The sequence below is a fragment of the Ascidiella aspersa genome, chromosome 1, assembly GCF_963924565.1.
Source record: "Ascidiella aspersa chromosome 1, kaAscAspe10.2, whole genome shotgun sequence".
Lineage (NCBI taxonomy): Eukaryota > Metazoa > Chordata > Ascidiacea > Phlebobranchia > Ascidiidae > Ascidiella > Ascidiella aspersa.
This window is the reverse complement of record NC_139447.1, coordinates 9,664,874-9,678,454: the sequence shown is the minus strand read 5'-3', so window position 1 is coordinate 9,678,454 and position 13,581 is coordinate 9,664,874. Positions and strand designations below refer to the sequence as shown.

Below are 13,581 nucleotides of genomic sequence, written 5' to 3'. Positions count from 1 at the left end.
AAAAACAAATAACAGTTTTCCGTATTGCTGTCACAAAAACAAAAATTCAAAACTAGTGTCAGAAGTGGGATTCGAACCCACGCCTCCATTTGGAGACCAGAACACCCATATCACCGCAGAACAATGAAGCTTTAAAGCTTGAGTCTGGCGCCTTAGACCACTCGGCCATCCTGACTTGCTGTTATAACAACAAAAAACTGTTTGGTTTATTGCGGGCGGAAAAAACGCAAATTTAAAATTAGTGTCAGAAGTGGGATTCGAACCCACGCCTCCATTCGGAGACCAGAACACCCATATCACCGCAGAACAGTTAAGTTTTAAAGCTTGAGTCTGGCGCCTTAGACCACTCGGCCATTCTGACTTGATTAATAGAAAAACAAATAACAGTTTTCCGTATTGCTGTCAGAAAAACAAAAATTCAAAACTAGTGTCAGAAGTGGGATTCGAACCCACGCCTCCATTCGGAGACCAGAACACCCATATCACCGCAGAACAGCGAAGCTTTTAAGCTTGAGTCTGGCGCCTTAGACCACTCGGCCATCCTGACTTGCTGTTCTAACAACTAAAAACTGTTTGGTTTATTGCGGGCGGAAAAACGCAAATTTAAAATTAGTGTCAGAAGTGGGATTCGAACCAACGCCTCCATTCGGAGACCAGAACACCCATATCACCGCAGAACAGTTAAGTTTTAAAGCTTGAGTCTGGCGCCTTAGACCACTCGGCCATCCTGACTTGATTAATAGAAAAACAAATAACAGTTTTCCGTATTGCTGTCACAAAAACAAAAATTCAAAACTAGTGTCAGAAGTGGGATTCGAACCCACGCCTCCATTCGGAGACCAGAACACCCATATCACCGCAGAACAATGAAGCTTTAAAGCTTGAGTCTGGCGCCTTAGACCACTCGGCCATCCTGACTTGCTGTTCTAACAACTAAAAACTGTTTGGTTTATTGCGGGCGGAAAAACGCAAATTTAAAATTAGTGTCAGAAGTGGGATTCGAACCCACGCCTCCATTCGGAGACCAGAACACCCATATCAACGCAGAACAGCGAAGCTTTTAAGCTTGAGTCTGGCGCCTTAGACCACTCGGCCATCCTGACTTGCTGTTCTAACAACTAAAAACTGTTTGGTTTATTGCGGGCGGAAAAACGCAAATTTAAAATTAGTGTCAGAAGTGGGATTCGAACCCACGCCTCCATTCGGAGACCAGAACACCCATATCACCGCAGAACAGTTAAGTTTTAAAGCTTGAGTCTGGCGCCTTAGACCACTCGGCCATCCTGACTTGATTAATAGAAAAACAAATAACAGTTTTCCGTATTGCTGTCACAAAAACAAAAATTCAAAACTAGTGTCAGAAGTGGGATTCGAACCCACGCCTCCATTCGGAGACCAGAACACCCATATCACCGCAGAACAATGAAGCTTTAAAGCTTGAGTCTGGCGCCTTAGACCACTCGGCCATCCTGACTTGTTGTTATAACAACAAAACACTGTTTGGTTTATTGCGGGCGGAAAAAACGCAAATTTAAAATTAGTGTCAGAAGTGGGATTCGAACCCACGCCTCCATTCGGAGACCAGAACACCCATATCACCGCAGAACAGTGAAGCTTTTAAGCTTGAGTCTGGCGCCTTAGACCACTCGGCCATCCTGACTTGCTGTTCTAACAACTAAAAACTGTTTGGTTTATTGCGGGCGGAAAAACGCAAATTTAAAATTAGTGTCAGAAGTGGGATTCGAACCCACGCCTCCATTCGGAGACCAAAACACCCATATCACCGGAGAACAGCGAAGCTTTTAAGCTTGAGTCTGGCGCCTTAGACCACTCGGCCATCCTGACTTGCTGTTCTAACAACTAAAAACTGTTTGGTTTATTGCGGGCGGAAAAACGCAAATTTAAAATTAGTGTCAGAAGTGGGATTCGAACCCACGCCTCCATTCGGAGACCAGAACACCCATATCACCGGAGAACAGTTAAGTTTTAAAGCTTGAGTCTGGCGCCTTAGACCACTCGGCCATCCTGACTTGATTAATAGAAAAACAAATAACAGTTTTCCGTATTGCTGTCACAAAAACAAAAATTCAAAACTAGTGTCAGAAGTGGGATTCGAACCCACGCCTCCATTCGGAGACCAGAACACCCATATCACCGCAGAACAATGAAGCTTTATAGCTTGAGTCTGGCGCCTTAGACCACTCGGCCATCCTGACTTGCTGTTCTAACAACTAAAAACTGTTTGGTTTATTGCGGGCGGAAAAAGGCAAATTTAAAATTAGTGTCAGAAGTGGGATTCGAACCCACGCCTACATTCGGAGACCAGAACACCCATATCACCGCAGAACAGTTAAGCTTTAAAGCTTGAGTCTGGCGCCTTAGACCACTCGGCCATCCTGACTTGATTAATAGAAAAACAAATAACAGTTTTCCGTATTGCTGTCAGAAAAACAAATATTCAAAACTAGTGTCAGAAGTGGGATTCGAAACCACGCCTCCATTCGGAGACCAGAACACCCATATCACCGCAGAACAATGAAGCTTTAAAGCTTGAGTCTGGCGCCTTAGACCACTCGGCCATCCTGACTTGCTGTTCTAACAACTAAAAACTGTTTGGTTTATTGCGGGCGGAAAAACGCAAATTTAAAATTAGTGTCAGAAGTGGGATTCGAACCCACGCCTCCATTCGGAGACCAGAACACCCATATCACCGGAGAACAGTTAAGTTTTAAAGCTTGAGTCTGGCGCCTTAGACCACTCGGCCATCCTGACTTGATTAATAGAAAAACAAATAACAGTTTTCCGTATTGCTGTCACAAAAACAAAAATTCAAAAGTAGTGTCAGAAGTGGGATTCGAACCCACGCCTCCATTCGGAGACCAGAACACCCATATCACCGCAGAACAATGAAGCTTTAAAGCTTGAGTCTGGCGCCTTAGACCACTCGGCCATCCTGACTTGCTGTTCTAACAACTAAAAACTGTTTGGTTTATTGCGGGCGGAAAAACGCAAATTTAAAATTAGTGTCGGAAGTGGGATTCGAACCCACGCCTCCATTCGGAGACCAGAACACCCATATCACCGCAGAACAGTTAAGTTTTAAAGCTTGAATCTGGCGCCTTAGACCACTCGGCCATCCTGACTTGATTAATAGAAAAACAAATAACAGTTTTCCGTATTGCTGTCACAAAAACAAAAATTCAAAACTAGTGTCAGAAGTGGGATTCGAACCCACGCCTCCATTCGGAGACCAGAACACCCATATCACCGCAGAACAATGAAGCTTTAAAGCTTGAGTCTGGCGCCTTAGACCACTCGGCCATCCTGACTTGCTGTTATAACAACTAAAAACTGTTTGGTTTATTGCGGGCGGAAAAAACGCAAATTTAAAATTAGTGTCAGAAGTGGGATTCGAACCCACGCCTCCATTCGGAGACCAGAACACCCATATCACCGCAGAACAGTGAAGCTTTTAAGCTTGAGTCTGGCGCCTTAGACCACTCGGCCATCCTGACTTGCTGTTCTAACAACTAAAAACTGTTTGGTTTATTGCGGGCGGAAAAAACGCAAATTTAAAATTAGTGTCAGAAGTAGGATTCGAACCCACGCCTCCATTCGGAGACCAGAAGACCCATATCACCGCAGAACAGCGAAGCTTTTAAGCTTGAGTCTGGCGCCTTAGACCACTCGGCCATCCTGACTTGATTAATAGAAAAACAAATAACAGTTTTCCGTATTGCTGTCAGAAAAACAAATATTCAAAACTAGTGTCAGAAGTGGGATTCGAACCCACGCCTCCATTCGGAGACCAGAACACCCATATCACCGCAGAACAATGAAGCTTTAAAGCTTGAGTCTGGCGCCTTAGACCACTCGGCCATCCTGACTTGCTGTTCTCACAACTAAAAACTGTTTGGTTTATTGCGGGCGGAAAAAACGCAAATTTAAAATTAGTGTCAGAAGTGGGATTCGAACCCACGCCTCCATTCGGAGACCAGAACACCCATATCACCGCAGAACAGCGAAGCTTTTAAGCTTGAGTCTGGCGCCTTAGACCACTCGGCCATCCTGACGTGATTAATAGAAAAACTAATAACAGTTTTCCGTATTGCTGTCAGAAAAACAAAAATTCAAAATTAGTGTCAGAAGTGGGATTCGAACCCACGCCTCCATTCGGAGACCAGAACACCCATATCACCGCAGAACAGCGAAGCTTTTAAGCTTGAGTCTGGCGCCTTAGACCACTCGGCCATCCTGACTTGCTGTTCTAACAACTAAAAACTGTTTGGTTTATTGCGGGCGGAAAAACGCAAATTTAAAATTAGTGTCAGAAGTGGGATTCGAACCCACGCCTCCATTCGGAGACCAGAACACCCATATCAACGCAGAACAGCGAAGCTTTTAAGCTTGAGTCTGGTGCCTTAGACCACTCGGCCATCCTGACTTGCTGTTCTAACAACTAAAAACTGTTTGGTTTATTGCGGGCGGAAAAACGCAAGTTTAAAATTAGTGTCAGAAGTGGGATTCGAACCCACGCCTCCATTCGGAGACCAGAACACCCATATCACCGCAGAACAGTTAAGTTTTAAAGCTTGAGTCTGGCGCCTTAGACCACTCGGCCATCCTGACTTGATTAATAGAAAAACAAATAACAGTTTTCCGTATTGCTGTCACAAAAACAAAAATTCAAAACTAGTGTCAGAAGTGGGATTCGAACCCACGCCTCCATTCGGAGACCAGAACACCCATATCACCGCAGAACAATGAAGCTTTAAAGCTTGAGTCTGGCGCCTTAGACCACTCGGCCATCCTGACTTGCTGTTATAACAACAAAACACTGTTTGGTTTATTGCGGGCGGAAAAAACGCAAATTTAAAATTAGTGTCAGAAGTGGGATTCGAACCCACGCCTCCATTCGGAGACCAGAACACCCATATCACCGCAGAACAGTGAAGCTTTTAAGCTTGAGTCTGGCGCCTTAGACCACTCGGCCATCCTGACTTGCTGTTCTAACAACTAAAAACTGTTTGGTTTATTGCGGGCGGAAAAACGCAAATTTAAAATTAGTGTCAGAAGTGGGATTCGAACCCACGCCTCCATTCGGAGACCAGAACACCCATATCACCGCAGAACAGTTAAGTTTTAAAGCTTGAGTCTGGCGCCTTAGACCACTCGGCCATCCTGACTTGATTAATAGAAAAACAAATAACAGTTTTCCGTATTGCTGTCACAAAAACAAAAATTCAAAACTAGTGTCAGAAGTGGGATTCGAACCCACGCCTCCATTCGGAGACCAGAACACCCATATCACCGCAGAACAATGAAGCTTTAAAGCTTGAGTCTGGCGCCTTAGACCACTCGGCCATCCTGACTTGTTGTTATAACAACAAAACACTGTTTGGTTTATTGCGGGCGGAAAAAACGCAAATTTAAAATTAGTGTCAGAAGTGGGATTCGAACCCACGCCTCCATTCGGAGACCAGAACACCCATATCACCGCAGAACAGTGAAGCTTTTAAGCTTGAGTCTGGCGCCTTAGACCACTCGGCCATCCTGACTTGCTGTTCTAACAACTAAAAACTGTTTGGTTTATTGCGGGCGGAAAAACGCAAATTTAAAATTAGTGTCAGAAGTGGGATTCGAACCCACGCCTCCATTCGGAGACCAAAACACCCATATCACCGGAGAACAGCGAAGCTTTTAAGCTTGAGTCTGGCGCCTTAGACCACTCGGCCATCCTGACTTGCTGTTCTAACAACTAAAAACTGTTTGGTTTATTGCGGGCGGAAAAACGCAAATTTAAAATTAGTGTCAGAAGTGGGATTCGAACCCACGCCTCCATTCGGAGACCAGAACACCCATATCACCGGAGAACAGTTAAGTTTTAAAGCTTGAGTCTGGCGCCTTAGACCACTCGGCCATCCTGACTTGATTAATAGAAAAACAAATAACAGTTTTCCGTATTGCTGTCACAAAAACAAAAATTCAAAACTAGTGTCAGAAGTGGGATTCGAACCCACGCCTCCATTCGGAGACCAGAACACCCATATCACCGCAGAACAATGAAGCTTTATAGCTTGAGTCTGGCGCCTTAGACCACTCGGCCATCCTGACTTGCTGTTCTAACAACTAAAAACTGTTTGGTTTATTGCGGGCGGAAAAAGGCAAATTTAAAATTAGTGTCAGAAGTGGGATTCGAACCCACGCCTACATTCGGAGACCAGAACACCCATATCACCGCAGAACAGTTAAGCTTTAAAGCTTGAGTCTGGCGCCTTAGACCACTCGGCCATCCTGACTTGATTAATAGAAAAACAAATAACAGTTTTCCGTATTGCTGTCAGAAAAACAAATATTCAAAACTAGTGTCAGAAGTGGGATTCGAAACCACGCCTCCATTCGGAGACCAGAACACCCATATCACCGCAGAACAATGAAGCTTTAAAGCTTGAGTCTGGCGCCTTAGACCACTCGGCCATCCTGACTTGCTGTTCTAACAACTAAAAACTGTTTGGTTTATTGCGGGCGGAAAAACGCAAATTTAAAATTAGTGTCAGAAGTGGGATTCGAACCCACGCCTCCATTCGGAGACCAGAACACCCATATCACCGGAGAACAGTTAAGTTTTAAAGCTTGAGTCTGGCGCCTTAGACCACTCGGCCATCCTGACTTGATTAATAGAAAAACAAATAACAGTTTTCCGTATTGCTGTCACAAAAACAAAAATTCAAAAGTAGTGTCAGAAGTGGGATTCGAACCCACGCCTCCATTCGGAGACCAGAACACCCATATCACCGCAGAACAATGAAGCTTTAAAGCTTGAGTCTGGCGCCTTAGACCACTCGGCCATCCTGACTTGCTGTTCTAACAACTAAAAACTGTTTGGTTTATTGCGGGCGGAAAAACGCAAATTTAAAATTAGTGTCAGAAGTGGGATTCGAACCCACGCCTCCATTCGGAGACCAGAACACCCATATCACCGCAGAACAGTTAAGTTTTAAAGCTTGAATCTGGCGCCTTAGACCACTCGGCCATCCTGACTTGATTAATAGAAAAACAAATAACAGTTTTCCGTATTGCTGTCACAAAAACAAAAATTCAAAACTAGTGTCAGAAGTGGGATTCGAACCCACGCCTCCATTCGGAGACCAGAACACCCATATCACCGCAGAACAATGAAGCTTTAAAGCTTGAGTCTGGCGCCTTAGACCACTCGGCCATCCTGACTTGCTGTTATAACAACAAAAAACTGTTTGGTTTATTGCGGGCGGAAAAAACGCAAATTTAAAATTAGTGTCAGAAGTGGGATTCGAACCCACGCCTCCATTCGGAGACCAGAACACCCATATCACCGCAGAACAGTGAAGCTTTTAAGCTTGAGTCTGGCGCCTTAGACCACTCGGCCATCCTGACTTGCTGTTCTAACAACTAAAAACTGTTTGGTTTATTGCGGGCGGAAAAAACGCAAATTTAAAATTAGTGTCAGAAGTAGGATTCGAACCCACGCCTCCATTCGGAGACCAGAAGACCCATATCACCGCAGAACAGCGAAGCTTTTAAGCTTGAGTCTGGCGCCTTAGACCACTCGGCCATCCTGACTTGATTAATAGAAAAACAAATAACAGTTTTCCGTATTGCTGTCAGAAAAACAAATATTCAAAACTAGTGTCAGAAGTGGGATTCGAACCCACGCCTCCATTCGGAGACCAGAACACCCATATCACCGCAGAACAATGAAGCTTTAAAGCTTGAGTCTGGCGCCTTAGACCACTCGGCCATCCTGACTTGCTGTTCTCACAACTAAAAACTGTTTGGTTTATTGCGGGCGGAAAAAACGCAAATTTAAAATTAGTGTCAGAAGTGGGATTCGAACCCACGCCTCCATTCGGAGACCAGAACACCCATATCACCGCAGAACAGCGAAGCTTTTCAGCTTGAGTCTGGCGCCTTAGACCACTCGGCCATCCTGACGTGATTAATAGAAAAACTAATAACAGTTTTCCGTATTGCTGTCAGAAAAACAAAAATTCAAAATTAGTGTCAGAAGTGGGATTCGAACCCACGCCTCCATTCGGAGACCAGAACACCCATATCACCGCAGAACAGCGAAGCTTTTAAGCTTGAGTCTGGCGCCTTAGACCACTCGGCCATCCTGACTTGCTGTTCTAACAACTAAAAACTGTTTGGTTTATTGCGGGCGGAAAAACGCAAATTTAAAATTAGTGTCAGAAGTGGGATTCGAACCCACGCCTCCATTCGGAGACCAGAACACCCATATCAACGCAGAACAGCGAAGCTTTTAAGCTTGAGTCTGGTGCCTTAGACCACTCGGCCATCCTGACTTGCTGTTCTAACAACTAAAAACTGTTTGGTTTATTGCGGGCGGAAAAACGCAAGTTTAAAATTAGTGTCAGAAGTGGGATTCGAACCCACGCCTCCATTCGGAGACCAGAACACCCATATCACCGCAGAACAGTTAAGTTTTAAAGCTTGAGTCTGGCGCCTTAGACCACTCGGCCATCCTGACTTGATTAATAGAAAAACAAATAACAGTTTTCCGTATTGCTGTCACAAAAACAAAAATTCAAAACTAGTGTCAGAAGTGGGATTCGAACCCACGCCTCCATTCGGAGACCAGAACACCCATATCACCGCAGAACAATGAAGCTTTAAAGCTTGAGTCTGGCGCCTTAGACCACTCGGCCATCCTGACTTGCTGTTATAACAACAAAACACTGTTTGGTTTATTGCGGGCGGAAAAAACGCAAATTTAAAATTAGTGTCAGAAGTGGGATTCGAACCCACGCCTCCATTCGGAGACCAGAACACCCATATCACCGCAGAACAGTGAAGCTTTTAAGCTTGAGTCTGGCGCCTTAGACCACTCGGCCATCCTGACTTGCTGTTCTAACAACTAAAAACTGTTTGGTTTATTGCGGGCGGAAAAACGCAAATTTAAAATTAGTGTCAGAAGTGGGATTCGAACCCACGCCTCCATTCGGAGACCAAAACACCCATATCACCGCAGAACAGCGAAGCTTTTAAGCTTGAGTCTGGCGCCTTAGACCACTCGGCCATCCTGACTTGCTGTTCTAACAACTAAAAACTGTTTGGTTTATTGCGGGCGGAAAAACGCAACTTTAAAATTAGTGTCAGAAGTGGGATTCGAACCCACGCCTCCATTCGGAGACCAGAACACCCATATCACCGGAGAACAGTTAAGTTTTAAAGCTTGAGTCTGGCGCCTTAGACCACTCGGCCATCCTGACTTGATTAATAGAAAAACAAATAACAGTTTTCCGTATTGCTGTCACAAAAACAAAAATTCAAAACTAGAGTCAGAAGTGGGATTCGAACCCACGCCTCCATTCGGAGACCAGAACACCCATATCACCGCAGAACAATGAAGCTTTATAGCTTGAGTCTGGCGCCTTAGACCACTCGGCCATCCTGACTTGCTGTTCTAACAACTAAAAACTGTTTGGTTTATTGCGGGCGGAAAAACGCAAATTTAAAATTAGTGTCAGAAGTGGGATTCGAACCCACGCCTACATTCGGAGACCAGAACACCCATATCACCGCAGAACAGTTAAGCTTTAAAGCTTGAGTCTGGCGCCTTAGACCACTCGGCCATTCTGACTTGATTAATAGAAAAACAAATAACAGTTTTCCGTATTGCTGTCACAAAAACAAAAATTCAAAACTAGAGTCAGAAGTGGGATTCGAACCCACGCCTCCATTCGGAGACCAGAACACCCATATCACCGCAGAACAATGAAGCTTTATAGCTTGAGTCTGGCGCCTTAGACCACTCGGCCATCCTGACTTGCTGTTCTAACAACTAAAAACTGTTTGGTTTATTGCGGGCGGAAAAACGCAAATTTAAAATTAGTGTCAGAAGTGGGATTCGAACCCACGCCTACATTCGGAGACCAGAACACCCATATCACCGCAGAACAGTTAAGCTTTAAAGCTTGAGTCTGGCGCCTTAGACCACTCGGCCATTCTGACTTGATTAATAGAAAAACAAATAACAGTTTTCCGTATTGCTGTCAGAAAAACAAATATTCAAAACTAGTGTCAGAAGTGGGATTCGAAACCTCGCCTCCATTCGGAGACCAGAACACCCATATCACCGGAGAACAATGAAGCTTTAAAGCTTGAGTCTGGCGCCTTAGACCACTCGGCCATCCTGACTTGCTGTTCTAACAACTAAAAACTGTTTGGTTTATTGCGGGCGGAAAAAACGCAAATTTAAAATTAGTGTCAGAAGTGGGATTCGAACCCACGCCTCCATTCGGAGACCAGAACACCCATATCACCGCAGAACAGCGAAGCTTTTAAGCTTGAGTCTGGCGCCTTAGACCACTCGGCCATCCTGACGTGATTAATAGAAAAACTAATAACAGTTTTCCGTATTGCTGTCAGAAAAACAAAAATTCAAAATTAGTGTCAGAAGTGGGATTCGAACCCACGCCTCCATTCGGAGACCAGAACACCCATATGACCGCAGAATAGCGAAACTTTCAAGCTTGAGTCTGGCGCCTTAGACCACTCGGCCATCCTGACTTGCTGTTCTAACAACTAAAAACTGTTTGGTTTATTGCGGGCGGAAAAACGCAAATTTAAAATTAGTGTCAGAAGTGGGATTCGAACCCACGCCTCCATTCGGAGACCAGAACACCCATATCAACGCAGAACAGCGAAGCTTTTAAGCTTGAGTCTGGTGCCTTAGACCACTCGGCCATCCTGACTTGCTGTTCTAACAACTAAAAACTGTTTGGTTTATTGCGGGCGGAAAAACGCAAATTTAAAATTAGTGTCAGAAGTGGGATTCGAACCCATGCCTCCATTCGGAGACCAGAACACCCATATCACCGCAGAAGAGTGAAGCTTTAAAGCTTGAGTCTGGCGCCTTAGACCACCCGGCCATCCTGCCTTGATTAATAGAAAAACTAACAACAGTTTTCCGTATTGCTGTCAGAAAAACAAAAATTCAAAACTAGTGTCAGAAGTGGGATTCGAACCCACGCCTCCATTCGGAGACCAGAACACCCATATCACCGCAGAACAGTTAAGCTTTAAAGCTTGAGTCTGGCGCCTTAGACCACTCGGCCATCCTGACTTGATTAATAGAAAAACAAATAACAGTTTTCCGTATTGCTGTCAGAAAAACATAAATTCAAAACTAGTGTCAGAAGTGGGATTCGAACCCACGCCTCCATTCGGAGACCAGAACACCCATATCACCGCAGAACAATGAAGCTTTAAAGCTTGAGTCTGGCGCCTTAGACCACTCGGCCATCCTGACTTCCTGTTCTAACAACTAAAAACTGTTTGGTTTATTGCGGGCGGAAAAATCGCAAATTTAAAATTAGTGTCAGAAGTGGGATTCGAACCCACGCCTCCATTAGGAGACCAGAACACCCATATCACCGCAGAACAGCGAAGCTTTTAAGCTTGAGTCTGGCGCCTTAGACCACTCGGCCATCCTGACTTGCTGTTCTAACAACTAAAAACTGTTTGGTTTATTGCGGGCGGAAAAACGCAAATTTAAAATTAGTGTCAGAAGTGGGATTCGAACCCACGCCTCCATTCGGAGACCAGAACACCCATATCACCGGAGAACAATGAAGCTTTAAAGCTTGAGTCTGGCGCCTTAGACCACTCGGCCATCCTGACTTGCTGTTCTAACAACTAAAAACTGTTTGGTTTATTGCGGGCGGAAAAAACGCAAATTTAAAATTAGTGTCAGAAGTGGGATTCGAACCCACGCCTCCATTCGGAGACCAGAACACCCATATCACCGCAGAACAGCGAAGCTTTTAAGCTTGAGTCTGGCGCCTTAGACCACTCGGCCATCCTGACGTGATTAATAGAAAAACTAATAACAGTTTTCCGTATTGCTGTCAGAAAAACAAAAATTCAAAATTAGTGTCAGAAGTGGGATTCGAACCCACGCCTCCATTCGGAGACCAGAACACCCATATGACCGCAGAACAGCGAAACTTTCAAGCTTGAGTCTGGCGCCTTAGACCACTCGGCCATCCTGACTTGCTGTTCTAACAACTAAAAACTGTTTGGTTTATTGCGGGCGGAAAAACGCAAATTTAAAATTAGTGTCAGAAGTGGGATTCGAACCCACGCCTCCATTCGGAGACCAGAACACCCATATCAACGCAGAACAGCGAAGCTTTTAAGCTTGAGTCTGGTGCCTTAGACCACTCGGCCATCCTGACTTGCTGTTCTAACAACTAAAAACTGTTTGGTTTATTGCGGGCGGAAAAACGCAAATTTAAAATTAGTGTCAGAAGTGGGATTCGAACCCATGCCTCCATTCGGAGACCAGAACACCCATATCACCGCAGAAGAGTGAAGCTTTAAAGCTTGAGTCTGGCGCCTTAGACCACCCGGCCATCCTGCCTTGATTAATAGAAAAACTAACAACAGTTTTCCGTATTGCTGTCAGAAAAACAAAAATTCAAAACTAGTGTCAGAAGTGGGATTCGAACCCACGCCTCCATTCGGAGACCAGAACACCCACATCACCGCAAAACAGTTAAATTTTAAAGCTTGAGTCTGGCGCCTTAGACCACTCGGCCATCCTGACTTGATTAATAGAAAAACTAACAACAGTTTTCCGTATTGCTGTCAGAAAAACAAAAATTCAAAACTAGTGTCAGAAGTGGGATTCGAACCCACGCCTCCATTCGGAGACCAGAACACCCATATCACCGCAGAACAGTGAAGCTTTCAAGCTTGAGTCTGGCGCCTTAGACCACTCGGCCATACTGACTTTATTAATAGGAAAACTAACAACAGTATTTTATATTGCGAGCGGAAAAATAAAAATTAGTGTCACAATCGGGATTCGAACCAACGCCTCCATTCGGAGACCAGAACACCCATTTCACCGCAGAACAGTGAAGCTTTCAAGCTTGAGTCTGGCGCCTTAGACCACTCGGACATCCTGACTTGATTAATAGAAAAACTAATAACAGTTTTCCGTATTGATGTCAGAAAAACAAAAATTCAAAACTAGTGTCAGAAGTGGGATTCGAACCCACGCCTCCATTCGGAGACCAGAACACCCATTTCATTGCAGAACAGTGAAGCTTTCAAGCTCGAGTCTGGCGCCTTAGACCATTCGGCCAACCTAACTTGATTAATAAAAAACTAACAACAGTTTTCCCTATTGCGGGCGGAAAAACAAAAAATCAAAATTAGTGTCAGAAGTGTGATTCGAACCCACGCCTCCATTCGGAGACAAGAACACCAATTTCACCGCAGTACAGTGAAGCTTTAAAGCTTGAGTCTGGCGCATTAGACCACTCGGCCATCCTGACTTGATTAATAGAAAAACTAACGACAGTATTCCCTAATGCGGGCGGAAAAACAAAAAATAAAAATTAGTGTCAGAAGTGGGATTTGAACCAACGCCTCCATTGGGAGACAAGAACACCAATTTCACCGCAGAACAGTGAAGCTTTCAAGCTTGAGTCTGGCGCCTTAGACCACTCGGCCAACCTAACTTGATTAATAAAAAACTAACAACAGTTTTCCCTATTGCGGGCGGAAAAA

General features: G+C 44.7%; 1 protein-coding gene and 70 non-coding genes across 71 annotated transcripts in view; all 71 read right to left on the bottom strand.

Annotated features, from left to right (window-relative positions):
* LOC146167131 (cilia- and flagella-associated protein 54-like) overlaps positions 1-13,581 on the bottom strand; it is a 168,597-nt gene that overhangs the window by 135,758 nt on the left and 19,258 nt on the right. The window lies entirely within an intron of this gene.
* On the bottom strand, positions 57-175 carry Trnal-caa (transfer RNA leucine (anticodon CAA)). Its single transcript has 2 exons — positions 138-175; positions 57-102 (listed from the first exon to the last, which is right to left on the bottom strand). It is a non-coding gene; the product is annotated as a tRNA-Leu (tRNA).
* Positions 243-361, bottom strand: Trnal-caa (transfer RNA leucine (anticodon CAA)). The gene is made up of 2 exons: positions 324-361; positions 243-288 (listed from the first exon to the last, which is right to left on the bottom strand). It is a non-coding gene; the product is annotated as a tRNA-Leu (tRNA).
* On the bottom strand, positions 429-547 carry Trnal-caa (transfer RNA leucine (anticodon CAA)). The gene is made up of 2 exons: positions 510-547; positions 429-474 (listed from the first exon to the last, which is right to left on the bottom strand). It is a non-coding gene; the product is annotated as a tRNA-Leu (tRNA).
* On the bottom strand, positions 614-732 carry Trnal-caa (transfer RNA leucine (anticodon CAA)). Its single transcript has 2 exons — positions 695-732; positions 614-659 (listed from the first exon to the last, which is right to left on the bottom strand). It is a non-coding gene; the product is annotated as a tRNA-Leu (tRNA).
* On the bottom strand, positions 800-918 carry Trnal-caa (transfer RNA leucine (anticodon CAA)). The gene is made up of 2 exons: positions 881-918; positions 800-845 (listed from the first exon to the last, which is right to left on the bottom strand). It is a non-coding gene; the product is annotated as a tRNA-Leu (tRNA).
* Trnal-caa (transfer RNA leucine (anticodon CAA)) lies at positions 985-1,103 on the bottom strand. Its single transcript has 2 exons — positions 1,066-1,103; positions 985-1,030 (listed from the first exon to the last, which is right to left on the bottom strand). It is a non-coding gene; the product is annotated as a tRNA-Leu (tRNA).
* Trnal-caa (transfer RNA leucine (anticodon CAA)) lies at positions 1,170-1,288 on the bottom strand. The gene is made up of 2 exons: positions 1,251-1,288; positions 1,170-1,215 (listed from the first exon to the last, which is right to left on the bottom strand). It is a non-coding gene; the product is annotated as a tRNA-Leu (tRNA).
* Trnal-caa (transfer RNA leucine (anticodon CAA)) lies at positions 1,356-1,474 on the bottom strand. The gene is made up of 2 exons: positions 1,437-1,474; positions 1,356-1,401 (listed from the first exon to the last, which is right to left on the bottom strand). It is a non-coding gene; the product is annotated as a tRNA-Leu (tRNA).
* On the bottom strand, positions 1,542-1,660 carry Trnal-caa (transfer RNA leucine (anticodon CAA)). The gene is made up of 2 exons: positions 1,623-1,660; positions 1,542-1,587 (listed from the first exon to the last, which is right to left on the bottom strand). It is a non-coding gene; the product is annotated as a tRNA-Leu (tRNA).
* Positions 1,727-1,845, bottom strand: Trnal-caa (transfer RNA leucine (anticodon CAA)). The gene is made up of 2 exons: positions 1,808-1,845; positions 1,727-1,772 (listed from the first exon to the last, which is right to left on the bottom strand). It is a non-coding gene; the product is annotated as a tRNA-Leu (tRNA).
* Trnal-caa (transfer RNA leucine (anticodon CAA)) lies at positions 1,912-2,030 on the bottom strand. The gene is made up of 2 exons: positions 1,993-2,030; positions 1,912-1,957 (listed from the first exon to the last, which is right to left on the bottom strand). It is a non-coding gene; the product is annotated as a tRNA-Leu (tRNA).
* On the bottom strand, positions 2,098-2,216 carry Trnal-caa (transfer RNA leucine (anticodon CAA)). The gene is made up of 2 exons: positions 2,179-2,216; positions 2,098-2,143 (listed from the first exon to the last, which is right to left on the bottom strand). It is a non-coding gene; the product is annotated as a tRNA-Leu (tRNA).
* Positions 2,283-2,401, bottom strand: Trnal-caa (transfer RNA leucine (anticodon CAA)). The gene is made up of 2 exons: positions 2,364-2,401; positions 2,283-2,328 (listed from the first exon to the last, which is right to left on the bottom strand). It is a non-coding gene; the product is annotated as a tRNA-Leu (tRNA).
* Positions 2,469-2,587, bottom strand: Trnal-caa (transfer RNA leucine (anticodon CAA)). The gene is made up of 2 exons: positions 2,550-2,587; positions 2,469-2,514 (listed from the first exon to the last, which is right to left on the bottom strand). It is a non-coding gene; the product is annotated as a tRNA-Leu (tRNA).
* Positions 2,654-2,772, bottom strand: Trnal-caa (transfer RNA leucine (anticodon CAA)). The gene is made up of 2 exons: positions 2,735-2,772; positions 2,654-2,699 (listed from the first exon to the last, which is right to left on the bottom strand). It is a non-coding gene; the product is annotated as a tRNA-Leu (tRNA).
* On the bottom strand, positions 2,840-2,958 carry Trnal-caa (transfer RNA leucine (anticodon CAA)). Its single transcript has 2 exons — positions 2,921-2,958; positions 2,840-2,885 (listed from the first exon to the last, which is right to left on the bottom strand). It is a non-coding gene; the product is annotated as a tRNA-Leu (tRNA).
* On the bottom strand, positions 3,025-3,143 carry Trnal-caa (transfer RNA leucine (anticodon CAA)). The gene is made up of 2 exons: positions 3,106-3,143; positions 3,025-3,070 (listed from the first exon to the last, which is right to left on the bottom strand). It is a non-coding gene; the product is annotated as a tRNA-Leu (tRNA).
* On the bottom strand, positions 3,211-3,329 carry Trnal-caa (transfer RNA leucine (anticodon CAA)). Its single transcript has 2 exons — positions 3,292-3,329; positions 3,211-3,256 (listed from the first exon to the last, which is right to left on the bottom strand). It is a non-coding gene; the product is annotated as a tRNA-Leu (tRNA).
* Positions 3,397-3,515, bottom strand: Trnal-caa (transfer RNA leucine (anticodon CAA)). Its single transcript has 2 exons — positions 3,478-3,515; positions 3,397-3,442 (listed from the first exon to the last, which is right to left on the bottom strand). It is a non-coding gene; the product is annotated as a tRNA-Leu (tRNA).
* On the bottom strand, positions 3,583-3,701 carry Trnal-caa (transfer RNA leucine (anticodon CAA)). Its single transcript has 2 exons — positions 3,664-3,701; positions 3,583-3,628 (listed from the first exon to the last, which is right to left on the bottom strand). It is a non-coding gene; the product is annotated as a tRNA-Leu (tRNA).
* Positions 3,769-3,887, bottom strand: Trnal-caa (transfer RNA leucine (anticodon CAA)). Its single transcript has 2 exons — positions 3,850-3,887; positions 3,769-3,814 (listed from the first exon to the last, which is right to left on the bottom strand). It is a non-coding gene; the product is annotated as a tRNA-Leu (tRNA).
* Positions 3,955-4,073, bottom strand: Trnal-caa (transfer RNA leucine (anticodon CAA)). Its single transcript has 2 exons — positions 4,036-4,073; positions 3,955-4,000 (listed from the first exon to the last, which is right to left on the bottom strand). It is a non-coding gene; the product is annotated as a tRNA-Leu (tRNA).
* On the bottom strand, positions 4,141-4,259 carry Trnal-caa (transfer RNA leucine (anticodon CAA)). Its single transcript has 2 exons — positions 4,222-4,259; positions 4,141-4,186 (listed from the first exon to the last, which is right to left on the bottom strand). It is a non-coding gene; the product is annotated as a tRNA-Leu (tRNA).
* Trnal-caa (transfer RNA leucine (anticodon CAA)) lies at positions 4,326-4,444 on the bottom strand. Its single transcript has 2 exons — positions 4,407-4,444; positions 4,326-4,371 (listed from the first exon to the last, which is right to left on the bottom strand). It is a non-coding gene; the product is annotated as a tRNA-Leu (tRNA).
* On the bottom strand, positions 4,511-4,629 carry Trnal-caa (transfer RNA leucine (anticodon CAA)). The gene is made up of 2 exons: positions 4,592-4,629; positions 4,511-4,556 (listed from the first exon to the last, which is right to left on the bottom strand). It is a non-coding gene; the product is annotated as a tRNA-Leu (tRNA).
* On the bottom strand, positions 4,697-4,815 carry Trnal-caa (transfer RNA leucine (anticodon CAA)). Its single transcript has 2 exons — positions 4,778-4,815; positions 4,697-4,742 (listed from the first exon to the last, which is right to left on the bottom strand). It is a non-coding gene; the product is annotated as a tRNA-Leu (tRNA).
* Positions 4,883-5,001, bottom strand: Trnal-caa (transfer RNA leucine (anticodon CAA)). Its single transcript has 2 exons — positions 4,964-5,001; positions 4,883-4,928 (listed from the first exon to the last, which is right to left on the bottom strand). It is a non-coding gene; the product is annotated as a tRNA-Leu (tRNA).
* On the bottom strand, positions 5,068-5,186 carry Trnal-caa (transfer RNA leucine (anticodon CAA)). The gene is made up of 2 exons: positions 5,149-5,186; positions 5,068-5,113 (listed from the first exon to the last, which is right to left on the bottom strand). It is a non-coding gene; the product is annotated as a tRNA-Leu (tRNA).
* On the bottom strand, positions 5,254-5,372 carry Trnal-caa (transfer RNA leucine (anticodon CAA)). The gene is made up of 2 exons: positions 5,335-5,372; positions 5,254-5,299 (listed from the first exon to the last, which is right to left on the bottom strand). It is a non-coding gene; the product is annotated as a tRNA-Leu (tRNA).
* Positions 5,440-5,558, bottom strand: Trnal-caa (transfer RNA leucine (anticodon CAA)). The gene is made up of 2 exons: positions 5,521-5,558; positions 5,440-5,485 (listed from the first exon to the last, which is right to left on the bottom strand). It is a non-coding gene; the product is annotated as a tRNA-Leu (tRNA).
* Trnal-caa (transfer RNA leucine (anticodon CAA)) lies at positions 5,625-5,743 on the bottom strand. The gene is made up of 2 exons: positions 5,706-5,743; positions 5,625-5,670 (listed from the first exon to the last, which is right to left on the bottom strand). It is a non-coding gene; the product is annotated as a tRNA-Leu (tRNA).
* On the bottom strand, positions 5,810-5,928 carry Trnal-caa (transfer RNA leucine (anticodon CAA)). The gene is made up of 2 exons: positions 5,891-5,928; positions 5,810-5,855 (listed from the first exon to the last, which is right to left on the bottom strand). It is a non-coding gene; the product is annotated as a tRNA-Leu (tRNA).
* Positions 5,996-6,114, bottom strand: Trnal-caa (transfer RNA leucine (anticodon CAA)). The gene is made up of 2 exons: positions 6,077-6,114; positions 5,996-6,041 (listed from the first exon to the last, which is right to left on the bottom strand). It is a non-coding gene; the product is annotated as a tRNA-Leu (tRNA).
* On the bottom strand, positions 6,181-6,299 carry Trnal-caa (transfer RNA leucine (anticodon CAA)). The gene is made up of 2 exons: positions 6,262-6,299; positions 6,181-6,226 (listed from the first exon to the last, which is right to left on the bottom strand). It is a non-coding gene; the product is annotated as a tRNA-Leu (tRNA).
* Positions 6,367-6,485, bottom strand: Trnal-caa (transfer RNA leucine (anticodon CAA)). The gene is made up of 2 exons: positions 6,448-6,485; positions 6,367-6,412 (listed from the first exon to the last, which is right to left on the bottom strand). It is a non-coding gene; the product is annotated as a tRNA-Leu (tRNA).
* Positions 6,552-6,670, bottom strand: Trnal-caa (transfer RNA leucine (anticodon CAA)). The gene is made up of 2 exons: positions 6,633-6,670; positions 6,552-6,597 (listed from the first exon to the last, which is right to left on the bottom strand). It is a non-coding gene; the product is annotated as a tRNA-Leu (tRNA).
* Trnal-caa (transfer RNA leucine (anticodon CAA)) lies at positions 6,738-6,856 on the bottom strand. The gene is made up of 2 exons: positions 6,819-6,856; positions 6,738-6,783 (listed from the first exon to the last, which is right to left on the bottom strand). It is a non-coding gene; the product is annotated as a tRNA-Leu (tRNA).
* On the bottom strand, positions 6,923-7,041 carry Trnal-caa (transfer RNA leucine (anticodon CAA)). The gene is made up of 2 exons: positions 7,004-7,041; positions 6,923-6,968 (listed from the first exon to the last, which is right to left on the bottom strand). It is a non-coding gene; the product is annotated as a tRNA-Leu (tRNA).
* Positions 7,109-7,227, bottom strand: Trnal-caa (transfer RNA leucine (anticodon CAA)). Its single transcript has 2 exons — positions 7,190-7,227; positions 7,109-7,154 (listed from the first exon to the last, which is right to left on the bottom strand). It is a non-coding gene; the product is annotated as a tRNA-Leu (tRNA).
* On the bottom strand, positions 7,295-7,413 carry Trnal-caa (transfer RNA leucine (anticodon CAA)). The gene is made up of 2 exons: positions 7,376-7,413; positions 7,295-7,340 (listed from the first exon to the last, which is right to left on the bottom strand). It is a non-coding gene; the product is annotated as a tRNA-Leu (tRNA).
* Trnal-caa (transfer RNA leucine (anticodon CAA)) lies at positions 7,481-7,599 on the bottom strand. Its single transcript has 2 exons — positions 7,562-7,599; positions 7,481-7,526 (listed from the first exon to the last, which is right to left on the bottom strand). It is a non-coding gene; the product is annotated as a tRNA-Leu (tRNA).
* Trnal-caa (transfer RNA leucine (anticodon CAA)) lies at positions 7,667-7,785 on the bottom strand. The gene is made up of 2 exons: positions 7,748-7,785; positions 7,667-7,712 (listed from the first exon to the last, which is right to left on the bottom strand). It is a non-coding gene; the product is annotated as a tRNA-Leu (tRNA).
* On the bottom strand, positions 7,853-7,971 carry Trnal-caa (transfer RNA leucine (anticodon CAA)). The gene is made up of 2 exons: positions 7,934-7,971; positions 7,853-7,898 (listed from the first exon to the last, which is right to left on the bottom strand). It is a non-coding gene; the product is annotated as a tRNA-Leu (tRNA).
* Trnal-caa (transfer RNA leucine (anticodon CAA)) lies at positions 8,039-8,157 on the bottom strand. The gene is made up of 2 exons: positions 8,120-8,157; positions 8,039-8,084 (listed from the first exon to the last, which is right to left on the bottom strand). It is a non-coding gene; the product is annotated as a tRNA-Leu (tRNA).
* On the bottom strand, positions 8,224-8,342 carry Trnal-caa (transfer RNA leucine (anticodon CAA)). Its single transcript has 2 exons — positions 8,305-8,342; positions 8,224-8,269 (listed from the first exon to the last, which is right to left on the bottom strand). It is a non-coding gene; the product is annotated as a tRNA-Leu (tRNA).
* On the bottom strand, positions 8,409-8,527 carry Trnal-caa (transfer RNA leucine (anticodon CAA)). Its single transcript has 2 exons — positions 8,490-8,527; positions 8,409-8,454 (listed from the first exon to the last, which is right to left on the bottom strand). It is a non-coding gene; the product is annotated as a tRNA-Leu (tRNA).
* Positions 8,595-8,713, bottom strand: Trnal-caa (transfer RNA leucine (anticodon CAA)). Its single transcript has 2 exons — positions 8,676-8,713; positions 8,595-8,640 (listed from the first exon to the last, which is right to left on the bottom strand). It is a non-coding gene; the product is annotated as a tRNA-Leu (tRNA).
* Positions 8,781-8,899, bottom strand: Trnal-caa (transfer RNA leucine (anticodon CAA)). Its single transcript has 2 exons — positions 8,862-8,899; positions 8,781-8,826 (listed from the first exon to the last, which is right to left on the bottom strand). It is a non-coding gene; the product is annotated as a tRNA-Leu (tRNA).
* Positions 8,966-9,084, bottom strand: Trnal-caa (transfer RNA leucine (anticodon CAA)). The gene is made up of 2 exons: positions 9,047-9,084; positions 8,966-9,011 (listed from the first exon to the last, which is right to left on the bottom strand). It is a non-coding gene; the product is annotated as a tRNA-Leu (tRNA).
* Trnal-caa (transfer RNA leucine (anticodon CAA)) lies at positions 9,151-9,269 on the bottom strand. The gene is made up of 2 exons: positions 9,232-9,269; positions 9,151-9,196 (listed from the first exon to the last, which is right to left on the bottom strand). It is a non-coding gene; the product is annotated as a tRNA-Leu (tRNA).
* Positions 9,337-9,455, bottom strand: Trnal-caa (transfer RNA leucine (anticodon CAA)). The gene is made up of 2 exons: positions 9,418-9,455; positions 9,337-9,382 (listed from the first exon to the last, which is right to left on the bottom strand). It is a non-coding gene; the product is annotated as a tRNA-Leu (tRNA).
* Trnal-caa (transfer RNA leucine (anticodon CAA)) lies at positions 9,522-9,640 on the bottom strand. Its single transcript has 2 exons — positions 9,603-9,640; positions 9,522-9,567 (listed from the first exon to the last, which is right to left on the bottom strand). It is a non-coding gene; the product is annotated as a tRNA-Leu (tRNA).
* On the bottom strand, positions 9,708-9,826 carry Trnal-caa (transfer RNA leucine (anticodon CAA)). The gene is made up of 2 exons: positions 9,789-9,826; positions 9,708-9,753 (listed from the first exon to the last, which is right to left on the bottom strand). It is a non-coding gene; the product is annotated as a tRNA-Leu (tRNA).
* Trnal-caa (transfer RNA leucine (anticodon CAA)) lies at positions 9,893-10,011 on the bottom strand. Its single transcript has 2 exons — positions 9,974-10,011; positions 9,893-9,938 (listed from the first exon to the last, which is right to left on the bottom strand). It is a non-coding gene; the product is annotated as a tRNA-Leu (tRNA).
* On the bottom strand, positions 10,079-10,197 carry Trnal-caa (transfer RNA leucine (anticodon CAA)). The gene is made up of 2 exons: positions 10,160-10,197; positions 10,079-10,124 (listed from the first exon to the last, which is right to left on the bottom strand). It is a non-coding gene; the product is annotated as a tRNA-Leu (tRNA).
* Trnal-caa (transfer RNA leucine (anticodon CAA)) lies at positions 10,265-10,383 on the bottom strand. Its single transcript has 2 exons — positions 10,346-10,383; positions 10,265-10,310 (listed from the first exon to the last, which is right to left on the bottom strand). It is a non-coding gene; the product is annotated as a tRNA-Leu (tRNA).
* Positions 10,451-10,569, bottom strand: Trnal-caa (transfer RNA leucine (anticodon CAA)). Its single transcript has 2 exons — positions 10,532-10,569; positions 10,451-10,496 (listed from the first exon to the last, which is right to left on the bottom strand). It is a non-coding gene; the product is annotated as a tRNA-Leu (tRNA).
* Positions 10,636-10,754, bottom strand: Trnal-caa (transfer RNA leucine (anticodon CAA)). Its single transcript has 2 exons — positions 10,717-10,754; positions 10,636-10,681 (listed from the first exon to the last, which is right to left on the bottom strand). It is a non-coding gene; the product is annotated as a tRNA-Leu (tRNA).
* Trnal-caa (transfer RNA leucine (anticodon CAA)) lies at positions 10,821-10,939 on the bottom strand. The gene is made up of 2 exons: positions 10,902-10,939; positions 10,821-10,866 (listed from the first exon to the last, which is right to left on the bottom strand). It is a non-coding gene; the product is annotated as a tRNA-Leu (tRNA).
* Trnal-caa (transfer RNA leucine (anticodon CAA)) lies at positions 11,007-11,125 on the bottom strand. The gene is made up of 2 exons: positions 11,088-11,125; positions 11,007-11,052 (listed from the first exon to the last, which is right to left on the bottom strand). It is a non-coding gene; the product is annotated as a tRNA-Leu (tRNA).
* Positions 11,193-11,311, bottom strand: Trnal-caa (transfer RNA leucine (anticodon CAA)). The gene is made up of 2 exons: positions 11,274-11,311; positions 11,193-11,238 (listed from the first exon to the last, which is right to left on the bottom strand). It is a non-coding gene; the product is annotated as a tRNA-Leu (tRNA).
* Positions 11,379-11,497, bottom strand: Trnal-caa (transfer RNA leucine (anticodon CAA)). The gene is made up of 2 exons: positions 11,460-11,497; positions 11,379-11,424 (listed from the first exon to the last, which is right to left on the bottom strand). It is a non-coding gene; the product is annotated as a tRNA-Leu (tRNA).
* On the bottom strand, positions 11,564-11,682 carry Trnal-caa (transfer RNA leucine (anticodon CAA)). Its single transcript has 2 exons — positions 11,645-11,682; positions 11,564-11,609 (listed from the first exon to the last, which is right to left on the bottom strand). It is a non-coding gene; the product is annotated as a tRNA-Leu (tRNA).
* Positions 11,750-11,868, bottom strand: Trnal-caa (transfer RNA leucine (anticodon CAA)). The gene is made up of 2 exons: positions 11,831-11,868; positions 11,750-11,795 (listed from the first exon to the last, which is right to left on the bottom strand). It is a non-coding gene; the product is annotated as a tRNA-Leu (tRNA).
* On the bottom strand, positions 11,936-12,054 carry Trnal-caa (transfer RNA leucine (anticodon CAA)). The gene is made up of 2 exons: positions 12,017-12,054; positions 11,936-11,981 (listed from the first exon to the last, which is right to left on the bottom strand). It is a non-coding gene; the product is annotated as a tRNA-Leu (tRNA).
* Positions 12,121-12,239, bottom strand: Trnal-caa (transfer RNA leucine (anticodon CAA)). Its single transcript has 2 exons — positions 12,202-12,239; positions 12,121-12,166 (listed from the first exon to the last, which is right to left on the bottom strand). It is a non-coding gene; the product is annotated as a tRNA-Leu (tRNA).
* On the bottom strand, positions 12,306-12,424 carry Trnal-caa (transfer RNA leucine (anticodon CAA)). The gene is made up of 2 exons: positions 12,387-12,424; positions 12,306-12,351 (listed from the first exon to the last, which is right to left on the bottom strand). It is a non-coding gene; the product is annotated as a tRNA-Leu (tRNA).
* On the bottom strand, positions 12,492-12,610 carry Trnal-caa (transfer RNA leucine (anticodon CAA)). The gene is made up of 2 exons: positions 12,573-12,610; positions 12,492-12,537 (listed from the first exon to the last, which is right to left on the bottom strand). It is a non-coding gene; the product is annotated as a tRNA-Leu (tRNA).
* On the bottom strand, positions 12,678-12,796 carry Trnal-caa (transfer RNA leucine (anticodon CAA)). The gene is made up of 2 exons: positions 12,759-12,796; positions 12,678-12,723 (listed from the first exon to the last, which is right to left on the bottom strand). It is a non-coding gene; the product is annotated as a tRNA-Leu (tRNA).
* On the bottom strand, positions 13,228-13,346 carry Trnal-caa (transfer RNA leucine (anticodon CAA)). Its single transcript has 2 exons — positions 13,309-13,346; positions 13,228-13,273 (listed from the first exon to the last, which is right to left on the bottom strand). It is a non-coding gene; the product is annotated as a tRNA-Leu (tRNA).